The following is a 12,453-nucleotide window of genomic DNA, read 5'->3' on the forward strand; positions in this document are numbered from 1 at the left end:
ATTACCTTGTCGTCTATACAGTTACTGTTGCTGGTGTTATTGATGTTTCCCATTCAAACAGGAATTTCGATTCGAGCCAAATTCGCAATTCGGTTTCATAAATGTGTTTCTATCATGTTCTATTTGGCGTACCGTCCTATGTGGACATGCCGGCCTATAAGACTTTCGAGACTGAATTCATTACTACGCAGCTGGATAGTCAAACCTTGCTACGGGGGACGGTCCATTCTAAGCTTGAACTCATGACGGGCATGTTATTGAATCGTTCGAGTTGATGGACTGTACCACGGGATCGCACCTTCGTGTTCTATCGTGTTACAGGTTCCTTTTCAAGACTGATACCATCCTAAACTTTTTTTTGATTTATCTGATTAAATATTTAGAAATCAACTTATCTGGATATCTAAAGATGTTATCACATTTTAAATTTATTTTACATCACACAAATAAAAAATCATTGTAATGTTGCAGCAAATCCCATTGACAGAACTAATTGTCCTCCTTTGCACAAACTACCATCAATAGGTTCAACCCGGTATTGAATTTAACTAACTTTCCGTTCCATCTACATTAACTGAATTTAAGTTTAACTTAACCAAATATACACGAAGCAAATGGGATGGTCACGTGGTACATTCGTCAACTCGAACGACTCAATAATACGCCCGTAATGGGTTCAAGCCTGGAATGGATCGTCTCCCCCGTAGTAAGGACTGACTATGCGGCTATGTGGTATTGAATGAAGTCTTGAAAGCCTGTATAGGCCGGCATGTCCTCGTAGGATGTTTACACCAATCAGAAGAAGAAGAAGAACACGATGCAAAATTGATTTAATTTTTGCTAAGTTTTCAACTCAACTGTTCATCAATCATCATTGTGTGTCCGATAAGATTTTTATCAACCGCAATGTTTCTTAGAACACGAAATTCAATCTGTGCACTGCTTTCATTCATGAAGGCAGAGTACAGTTGATCGTAATGATTGTCCATCTTCCATCAAAAGACACAGGGACCGCCACTGGCGTACGGGAAAGTTCGCTGGTGGTTCCTGTAGACCGCTATAGGACTGAACGTGTTAATCTGTGCTCTACCTTCTGCAGGATTTTATTGTATAAAATGTAATTTGACTGAATCAAACACCGTAGCTCTATGATTAACAACTTGCATTCTGCTTAACATTCACGGTTTTGCTTTGAGTGTTTAAATGTAAATTGATAATCACTGGTTTTTGAGTTTCATAAATTATAGATGATGAGGCTTGCAGCACTTGGACGCTAATGTTATATTCAGGAAACGGCACCACTGGCGCCTAGGTGGCAACAATTTGAAGCTATCGTTGATCTCATCAACGTAGGTGGATCGTAAAATTACAGGAATTATTGTCTTGAATTGTGTGATAGGAGTACCATAATATCAAAATCTACTGTTGTTTGTTTAAGTGTGTGGATTTCTCTTCAACACATCAAAGAAATAAGTGTGTATGTGTTTGTCCCATAATGCATCCATCTCAGTTTGAAAGATTGAATTGGACAGGTGGGTTTTTTTTGAATATTCCTCTTCCTGCATTACTTGATACCTGAAAACATAAACAATATGTATGAACATCAACCAAACTAAGAAGGACGCAGGTCTTTTTTGTAAAAGATTTAATGAGTGTGATATTGAATGAGTGTAATACCGTTTGTTACGCATAATCTTGGGGAAGCAGGTTGAAAATGTTTAACGGGAATTTGGAGAGTTTCTAGAATAGAGAATGAACTGTGGAGAGGTGAGCTTCGGCTGTGGAGAGAAGAACTTCGGCTGTGTAGAGACATTAAAGAGCAAAAATTGAACCTATGAATTTTTAGTAGCAATAAAGAACTCATTGAAATAAGAGCTATCGAAACACCGTTTTTAAACGACAGCGTTGTAATTGTGTTTATGACATTGTTGCTAAATTTAACATCGTATAAAAGCCAATCGGAATTAATCTCCTTTTCTATGATATTTTCCATGAATTTTTCAAGGGCGATGTCGAACATGCATTTGTATAAATCATCATCGTCATCAATTATTTGCCATAATCAACTTCATTTCCAGTTATATGCCGATATATGATTACGCTAAAGCATCTGAATAAAGTCGTTAATCGAATTGCGATTTTGTTTCGCTTTGCTAAGGAATCACACACGTCCTTGGCTGATTTCGGAAAGTAAAGTAGAGAATTCGATGGTTGTTAAGATTTAATTTCTTGCCGGAGCACTTCCGTACGTTCTTTATTGAAACTCTCATTCACAGCTACGTTACTGCGCGTATGTATGTCTTCTTTTTTTCTTTGTACATTTTTTTTTGTAGTGCCTGTTGGGCCTGTCCATCCCACCAACCCTATTGCGTTCGGCTTCTACAACTGGACGTTTAGTTACCTGTACTTGCTTGGTCCATTCATAACGTACATCTCCTAACACTCCTTGAAACGGGATACTTCACATGCCCACCGTTTTGTTTTTAGGTGCGAGATGAGCGACCTTTTTCCTTATGTCTTCTTGAGTTGTTTCGTTGTTTTAAAAGCTATAGGTAAAATAAAAACGGTCGGTTAATTTATTTGCTAACAGCTGTGAAATATATCGATGTGCGATTAAATACTCACCAAAAAGAATAGATCTTCATCTGTATTCATCTTCATACTGTATGGATCTCCATCTGTGTTGCCGTTTGATGCTCTTGAAGTTATTAGATTGGATCACGCTGGTCAAGGATTCATACACACATGAAAAAGATACATTGTTTATGGTTAGTACAACACACATTTGTACAAAAAATGTCCTTCAACTTACCAAACTGTTCGCGTTTGGAATTGGTCAGACGAAAGCACCATTTTTGCAAATATCGACATGCCTTTTCTTTCCGCAAGCTCGATTCACCTCAACACACGTTTGATCAACACCCAAGCAATTCAATTGATACACAAAACTTGGCCCAGCACCAGTTAAAACAGTTTCAACGGCTTTAAAAATTATTCCACAAAAAAAAAAAACAAATACAATTCCATCAACCAGATCGAATCCGAACGGTTGAAAATAACTGCTAGATCAAAACAGCCGGTCAGCAAAAGTGTCCGAGTACGGTGCACGTGTACGAAGAAGAGCAACCAATGAGAAACACACCGTCTCCGTAACACCGTCACCATAACGGCGTCGCCGTAACAGCGTCACCGTAACGGCGTCACCCCGTTGCCATGGTAGCGTTACGCGCTAAGGAAAATTTATATATACTAGATAATTACATTGCGCTTATGGGCATATTTAGCTTATCCGCTCCGTTATGCATGATTACAATTTATTATCCTGCTCTATCTATCGCATTATGCGTACGTGACTTTTTGCGTACATTAGGTAACATCGTCCTTCCATGTGTATTATACTACTGCGCAATGGATGAACTATATTAAATTTTCCCTATTTATCTAGTTGGTTCGGATTAGAACATATTGCACTTTTATGTCTAATATTTGTGTGCATCTAATTACAGTAATTTATGTTCTGATAATGTTTAATCTAAAATTTTATACTTGTAAAAACTATTTCTTTTGAGTGTGTGGTGAATACGATCACGCCACTTATCATGCTATTTCATTCTATCATTAGCTGTTTCATTCTAGCCTTAGTGCGGTTTGTGTCTAGGATGTAATGAATTTACTGCAGATTATTATAGCGGATGTTATACTAATAATTGTGTCTTTGCTATTCTAATCTAATTCTAATTTGCTAAGTCTAATAGTGTCGGGTGTCGAACCTATGCTACACCTCCCCCGTTTTTGTGAATAACGTAAGATTGAGTGAATGAGCGAAAGAATTGCGTTATTCATTTAGTTCTTGATTAATCTGTTCTTATGTACTGTTGTAGTCTTTTGCGTATGACTATTTTTCCATTATTTTCAACTTTTCTTTCTCACTTGTTATCCATTTAGGTGGATCAAACAAAATTATCTCGTAACCGAAAATTGCTGTGTCTACTATTTCCTTTATGGTTAATTGAGAGTAATATTCGAATAGTTTGTCCTCAATTGATATTGCTAACTTGTCTCGGTTAAATTTCTTAGCAATTTGGCATATATCTAGAAGAGCAAGTTCTATTTCTTGACTTCCATTTTGGCCTTTAGAATTGTTAAGAGGGATAACCCTTTTTCCAAGTTGCTTATTATAGTTGTGACTACATACTTTGATTTCTATTCCATTTCTTTTAACTTCTGACTTAATTTTCAAAATCTTATTAACCTCTGACGGTCTATCTGTCTTCCAAAATACTTGATTAGTTACTTCTTCTTTATTTCTTCCAGCTGTTGGTGTATCCTTTACTTTCTTTTGCGCCTTTACCATTGCTCTTGTGTTAACTACCATAATTGAATTGTTTTTAATGCTTTTAATATCCTCCTCTTTAGTTTTTTGGATCAATTCTTTCAACTCATCTGAATTGTACACGATTCGTGATAATGCGTCTGCTGCAACATTACTTTTTCCAGCTACGAATTGTATTGTGAAATCAAATTCTTCCAGATCTAGTCTAATTCTGGTTAATTTTGACGTTGGATTTTTCATACCAAAGAGATAAACCAGTGGTCTATGGTCTGTTCTGATTGTAAATTTCCGTCCATAAACATATGGTTTAAAATGATTTACTGCCCAGTGTATAGCTACTAATTCTTTTTCTATTATACTCTTATTCTTTTCGCCTTTAGTAAAAGTTTTACTTGCAAATGCAATAGGAAAATCTTGCCCATGTGTGATTTGGGAGAGAACTGCTCCGCACGCAAAGTTTGATGCGTCTGTAGTTATAATAAATCTTTGCTAAAGTCTGGGTATTTAAGAATGGTTGGAGATAGCAGATGCTCCTTTAATGAATCAAATGCTGTTTGTTGTTCCTTTTTCCATTCAAAAAGTGTGCCTTTCTTTAATAAATCATTTAGTGGCTTTGCAATTTTTGCAAAGTTTTGTATAACTTTTCTGTAGTAATTACAGAAAGCTACGAATCTTCTAACTTCGTCTGCGTTAGTTGGTATAGGAAACTTTCTTATTGTTTCGAATTTGGTTTCATCAGGGTATATTCCCTGGTCCGTTATTTTGTGTCCAAGATATGTAACATCTGATTTAAAGAATTTGCACTTCTCTGGGTTCAATTTAAGATTGTAGTATCGTAATCTATTAAATACTTGTGTAAGATTTTCTATATGATTTTTCATTGAGCTTCCTATTACTATAATATCATCGATATAAATGAATGCTATTTCAGTGTGAGGCCAGCCATTGCTATTGCCATCATACGCTGAAAACTGTTAGGACTTATGTTTAGTCCAAAAGGCAGTCTTGTGAATTGATAATGTCCTTTTGGTGTAGAAAATGCTGTATATTTTCGCGATTCTTTTTCCAAAGGGATCTGATGAAAACCTGACATCAGATCTAGAGTGCTGAAATATTTGCATTTCCTAATTGGTCTAATATTGTGTCTATTCTCGGAAGTGGAAACTTATCTGGTAATATCTTTTTGTTCAATTGCCTAAAATCGACTACTAATCTCCATTTCTTATCGTTTCCTGTTTTCTTGGGGACAAGCAGAATTGGTGAATTGTAAGGGGAAACGGAGTTTTCTATTATATTATTTTCTAACATCTTATTTACTTGCTGATCTATTTCTTTGCTTTGCGAATGAATTTGTTTATAGTTGGGTATATATGTAGGAATATTGTCTTTAGGAGTAATTGTTTGCTTATAAAAATTATTAGTTGTAATTGGGTCTTCATTTAAACAAAATAAATCAGAAAATTTATTTACTAGTTTACTTATTTCTTGGCTAATAATATCTGGATAATTTTTTAAATTGATTTTGCTTAATATTTCTTTAACTCTATGCATATTTGTTTTAGTTTCTGCTACTTTATAAATTTCAAAGTTATTAATTGGCTCTATTGTAGGTTTGAAAAATTTCGTGTTAATAATAGTATCTTTTTCAGTAGTAATAATAAATTTTATACATGGATTATTCTTGGAAACTATTGTATTAGCGCAAAATATTCCTGTTGTTATTTCCTGTGCATGAACTACTGAATCTTTTTTAAATTCTTTAAATGTATTTTATGAATAATTTCACTTCTTGCTGGAATTAAGAGTGAATTGTCTTCTATAGGATGAGATATTGAGATTCCATTGATATCAAAATTTAACAAATAATATTCATAATCTATCTTACATTTATATTTTGTAAAGAAATCTCTTCCTAAAATTCCATCGGCTTCTATTTCTATAATATCTGGAATCAAGTGAAATTTATGACTAACTGTTGCGTTGTTAAATATTAAATTTGAACTACAATTAGTAGGTAATTAAAGAGTTATTAGTAATTCCTGTAAGTCTAACTTTGTTATTGCTATCTATCTCATGCTGAGATCTAATTTTTCCTATTTTAAATAATGAATCTGCTGCTCCTGTGTCTATAAATAATGAACTATACTTATTTGCAGCTTTTTCTACTTTAATTGTAGTTGAATTATTGGCAGATAAATTCAATGTCATTACCGGCAGCTGTTCTATTCCTGCCGGGCTTGGCCTAAAAAATTATTCTGTTCCTTTTCTTCTTCAGCTTCAGTAGTAAATATTCTACGAGCTTGTTGATTTGAGAAGTTATTGGGCTGTGTATTTTGTCTTCCAAATTGATTATATTGTCTAGGGTTCCTATAGAAATGTCTATCTCGGTTTCTATTTGGGGTATATGTATTTGGGTTCGTTCTATTTGAATTTGGACTTTCATAATACCTCCTGTTAGTTCTGTTTTGGAAGTTTGGGTTTCGAGTTATATCTATTATAATTTATTGTTTTGCTGTTAGGAAATCTTTTGAAATTATTTGTGGAAAAATTTTGGTTTCTATTAAAGGCTAAAACTTGATTTGAATTATTGTTTTCGATTTCATTTTCTAATACCTTTTGTGTAGCTGCTGTAATTGTTGGGTATTGTCCGACTTTAAGTAGAATTTTTGTTTCAGAGTTGGAAATTTTTTCTTTAAGTGTGTCAACTCCAACTTTAACAGCCATTTTGTTTGCTACTTCTTCGGGAATTTTTGTTCTAGATAAAGTCCTTTTAATTTGCTAGTTAAGATTTCGACCTCTTCACAAATTTTAGTGGTTTGTCTTGCTTGGATAGTTTTTAATTGGTTGATGACTTTTTCGGGATTTGTTTTTCTTCACATCTTACTTTTATATTTTCTAGAATTTCATCGATGTTGTCCAGATCTCGTGATAATCCTATTCTGGCTTTCCCTGTTATTCGTGTTTTGATAAATTTACCAGCATTACCTTTTGATCATTTGGAGTAATCTCTTTAAGTAAGTTTACAGAATCTATGAAAAAGTCAAGATTCTCTTTTGATCCATCATATGTTTGAACAAGAGATGTTGCAATTTTAATATCGAAATGCGCCATTTTTTCTGTTTGGGAATTGTTTGTCATTTGGTAATTGTTTATGCGAAACTCAATCGCTGAAAATCATTCGTTGGTTTCACTGTTAATTTTGTTTAAATACTCTTCACTTATGGCTTCTCCGAGCTCTATCAAATCCGATTGTATGGATGTTAATAGTTCTCTAGCCAAAATTTTATATTTACTTACAGTACAAACTCTAATATTCTTTGGTAAATACTCTAATTTATGTTGTATTAACCTTAACTGGAATAATTTATCCTTTAACTTACTCATTAAATTCGATCCATTAAATAATAACGACAATCATAATAAATAACATAATTAATTAACGTTTAAGTCCAATAAAATTATTTCGCAAAAACTATAATTGTTCCTATATTTTTTTTTTATTATTTTTTTATTTACTTATTTTTTTATAAATTTATATATATATATATATATATATATATATATATATATATATATATATATATATATATATATATATATATATATATATATATATATATATATATATATATATATTTTTTTTTTTTTTTTTACTAATATTCATATATATCCCATAGTGTTAATTTTACAATACCTGACTTAACGAAACTTATCGTTTGTGTGTCCTACGGCATGCACGATGTGTAGTTTAACAGCTGCTCGATGTGTACATCTCACATCTCGACACCAATATTGCTGACATCGTTGCAAACTGTTTGTTGCAACTGTTCACTGCGGCGAAATCACCACCACATTCGGCACCGATACCATGGCCCGAGGCAAAGGCACCGTGGCAACGGGTGCACATCGATTATGCTGGGCCGATAAATGGAGATTATTTCCTGTTAATGGGGCCCCTTTCCGTTGTAAGTTCGTAGGCTGAAATTTCAGCCTGTCAGCTGTTTGCATTGTATAGCAGTTTTCGAGCAGCTATCTAAGTGAGTATAATATACAGGTGGGCTTATCCCAAGGTGTATGAATTTTGAAGGCTGATGTTTTGTCGCTTCTGCTTCTGAATGAAAATATTAAGAGTGTTTTGAGTATTCGTCAAGCCTCAAGAAAGCTTGTTTGAACACAAAGTTTTCACCCATCCTGTCAAAAAGTGATATTCAAATTTAGTTTAAAAAAACATTCAATGAGACCACCTGAACTACATACACTTTGATTCTAGATTCCACCACGTGATCTCTTTGATGCACCTTGGGTAAATGTAAACAACCACCGTGTTTTCGAGCAGGCACTCGAATCTAATTCTAGCTTTGAGGCTAGAATAATCTAGACTGAAAATTACAGGCTAGTTTTGTGTGGTTTTGTATGGAGTGTTTACATGATTTCAGCCTCCAACTGTCAAACTCCATACAAAAAACTCCCATTCAAGAAGCCCTAGATATATTTCGCAAACCTATCGTTCGACGTCAAATCCTCAGCTACCAGAAAATACTACACCAGCCACGGTTATATTTGGGATACCAATTCGCACCATTTAGAGTACTTCGAGCACCTCCAGTTATCACCCCGCTGCGCAAATTCGAGCAGTTTCCAGCGCAGAAAATGCACCAAATCTGCGCTGGCCAGCGCAGATTTTGGCTCGTCTGACGCGCTGTTCTTCAGCGATTCCAGCGCTGGCTCGCGCAGTTCGGGCAGTTCGGGCAGTTCGGGCGGCGGCGGAGCAAAAAAAAAAAAACGGTCAAAAAATTTAAAAAAAATAATGGCGCCCATTTTTTCGTCCGCTTCTTCCTCTCCTCTCCCTCCTTCACCCTGGCTTGCCTTACTTGAGCTTCAGCCCGTGCCTTCCGCCGCCAGCTGATTGGGTGTTGTGGTGTATGCGTTGATACTTATATGTGCATTGCGGTTATGTATTGTTATTGGTGGGTGTTAGCATTTATTAATTTGTGTGTGACCTTGAGACGCTGTGGGAGAAGCTGGATTGGGATTTAAAGTGTTATCGGTGTATTGATGGTTTATTTTATTTCGTGCCGCTGCTGATGAGACCATTCGACGCCCGTGCCAATTGAGGGTGAAGAAGCCTATTTAAAACAAGCGTAGGAGAACGTCTAACACTAATCTAATATTTTTTTATTAGAACATGTGTGATGCTTCAACGACCTTCTAATCATGTAGCACGGTGTATAGTGGCAATATTTTTTTTTGTAAAGTGCTGAAATCTGTCTCGAGTTTTGGGTCTCGACACACACACGCACACACACAGCGCGGGGAAAGTGACCGTTCACTCTATCATGTCGCGATCCCCCACACCCCGCCCAGCGCTTTGGATGAGGATGCGCTACAAGATAGCTGAACCAGCCTTTCTTCCGATAAGGTAGCCGTACTCGCTCGTGCGGGAGAGGGGGGGGGGACTGGTGGTGGATGCGCGCTCGCCTTCGCGCTTTCGTGGGTGCGCGCTCGCGTGCGCACATTCGTGGGTGCGCGCTCGCGTGCGCGCGTTCGTGCATGTGTGCGTGCATGCGTGTGTGTGTTTGCGCGCGCGCGTGTGTGTGTGTGTGTGTGTGTGTGTGTGTGTGTGTGTGTGCGAGCGTGTGGAAACCCCAAAAATATTTGATTCTGATGCGTAAATTTTCATCCACTGCGGCAACAAAGTCCGTGCATTTTCGATCTCGCTACCTGAGAGACAACACAACCATTGGATTGGCACCACCATCTTTGCGATCGGCTCTGCTGTTGGGGGTATTAAAAGACACACGATCGAAGCAAACGTGCATGTGATATGTAGCACATTTCTTTCCAATTCTGCTATCGGATGCAAGTTGAAGCAACTTTTTGAATTGAATCCATACAAAAAAGGATCCTGGATTTGTTTATTACGGTGCGCGTATGATGCTGCACCTGTCCGTCCAGAATCTGGTGGCTTGTTGGCTGGGCAAGCCGGTATCATGACGCCGAGCGGCCGGCACTGCCTTGGAATGAGTTCGGCTCGGTAGGCTCATGTCCTTTGGTCGAGGGCATTCCGTGCATTTGTCGCGTCAGAGTGGTAGCGCGGCAGCAACAAAGACAAGCTAATCTCTTCTCCGGGTGTGGACTGTTATGCTAAGTTCTTCTTCTTATTATTGTTATTGTTGGCGTAATAGCCTACGCGATCATGCCGGCCATTTCAGGACTTGAGTACCACGTAGCCGGATAGTCAGCGCTTGCTACGGCGGACGGTTCATACGCGGTTAGAACCCATGACGGGCATGCTGTTAAGATGTGCGGAATGATGGTGGTGCCGCGGGACGGCTCCTATCCAGCGGGCAACTTGCATACTGCCACACTGTCTTCTGTCCGATGCATACGCTGCAGGCAGGGGGAAGGATGCTCCTCCAAAAAAAAACACCGTCATGAACCAGCGGCGGATCTAACGGTAGGCGGACTAGGCGGTCGCTGAAGATCTCTAGTCTATAGTATGCCGTATGTCTACAAGTGGACAGAGGCCTCGTAAATAAAACAACAACAACAACAAGTGGACAGAGTATTAGCGACAAGGGCCCCTGGAAAGATGGTCGTTGGGGCCTCGTGGCTGGAAAACCATTTGCACCGCTCTCCCCCTCCCCATGCCGGCAACAATTTTAGGGCTTGTGACCGATGATCGTAGGGGTCCCTTGGCGACCCCCCCCCCTCCGCGCCGTCGATTTAAGTATAATGTTCAATCTCCCAACAGGTGTGTGCCAGTACCCCCTCCTCCCGGTCATCAGTTACCATTTACATGGACCTCAACTCGTCCTTCCGCCACAGTCATAAACACCTTCCTTTCTTTGACCGATGGATCATAACATTCCGGAAGAAAGCACATTTGGCTAAAGTGCATACACACGCACGTACACACCCATGCGCTGACGGCTCAGCATATCTGTGTAATCTAAACCATACGAAAGCAAAAGCTTAGTGTAAGAAAGTTATGCTTAATGCTTAGCACATTCAGTTCGATGGCAGGCCCCAGGAACTGCCAGTGAACTTTCCAGTATACCGGTTTCACAATCAGCTTGCGTTCTAGATGCCGGCGGAACGGAAAGCTGATGAAAATCAGCGCCAGGCTGAACGTGATCATGCGAATTAGGGTTCTGCGCGTTGCACAGCAAACCCTCCAACGTGAGCTAGCGATTCCTTGGTCATTTTTACGTGGCAGCGATTGAACTCATTGCGCTTTTTCGGTTTGATTTGTAAAAATGCAACTTTACCGGCGCAATGTTTATTAACGGCTTTTTAAGCGCCACAGCAACTCATGAGCATTGTCCACACGCGAGAAAGAGATAGCGCTATGGAGAGAAAAGGCACGGACGACGGCTGATAGCGATTGGCCGTCTGACGCACCAACACATCGATACCTGTAAGAGCGCTCTCAGGCGAGGGGTATGAGGCGGAGCCAGGGACGGGTAGCTCGACGAGCTGCTCGACAAATTTGCCGTTGGAGAGAAAAGGAAGGCATGATAAAATTCTCAGAACGCCATAACGCCTTCCGTCGCTTTGCGCAGCGGGCAGTCCAGGGAGCAGTCAGCACGGTACAGGATTCGAGATAGGCTCCCCGGTTTACGTTAAGATATACCAGCACAACGGTTGGAGATGAACGCGGGACAATCGTAGACACTTTGGGCAGAGTAATGTACAAGGTGAAGACTGAAGAGCGCGGAATGATCAGGTCGCATATGAACCAAATGAGAAGGCGCAAAGTTGATATCGGCCAAAGTGCAGCGAGGATCCGTCCAACGGTTCCGCTAGATGTCCTTTTAGAGGCATACGAGATGCCTCTAGCCACTGAAACTGATAACGCACCAGTAGCAAACACCCTACATCACCCACCGGTAGCACCAGAGGTAATCACACCTTCCGTCCCGCTTACTCCAGTAGCCATGGGGCAAACGACTACTAACCACAGGCGCAACAACGTTCAGCTGGTACATTCACCACGCCGCTCTTCTAGGTTTAAAAGAGTTCCGCGTAGGTTTGACGAGTACCAGCTCAATTAAAAGGGGAAATATTGTGGTCCAACCTGACTACGCAGTCTGTCCACCGGGATGCGCCACTCACCG

The 12,453-nt window shown here is 38.9% G+C and overlaps 1 long non-coding RNA gene across 1 annotated transcript; it reads right to left on the reverse strand.

Annotated features, from left to right (window-relative positions):
• Positions 1 to 2,634: 2,634 nt before the first annotated feature.
• Positions 2,635 to 8,102, reverse strand: LOC121602313. Its single transcript, XR_006006353.1, has 3 exons — positions 8,028 to 8,102; positions 2,813 to 2,982; positions 2,635 to 2,723 (listed from the first exon to the last, which is right to left on the reverse strand). It is a non-coding gene; the product is annotated as an uncharacterized LOC121602313 (long non-coding RNA).
• Between the last annotated feature and the right edge of the window lie 4,351 nt (positions 8,103 to 12,453).

The sequence above is a fragment of the Anopheles merus genome, unplaced genomic scaffold (genome assembly GCF_017562075.2).
Source record: "Anopheles merus strain MAF unplaced genomic scaffold, AmerM5.1 LNR4000408, whole genome shotgun sequence".
NCBI lineage: Eukaryota > Metazoa > Arthropoda > Insecta > Diptera > Culicidae > Anopheles > Anopheles merus.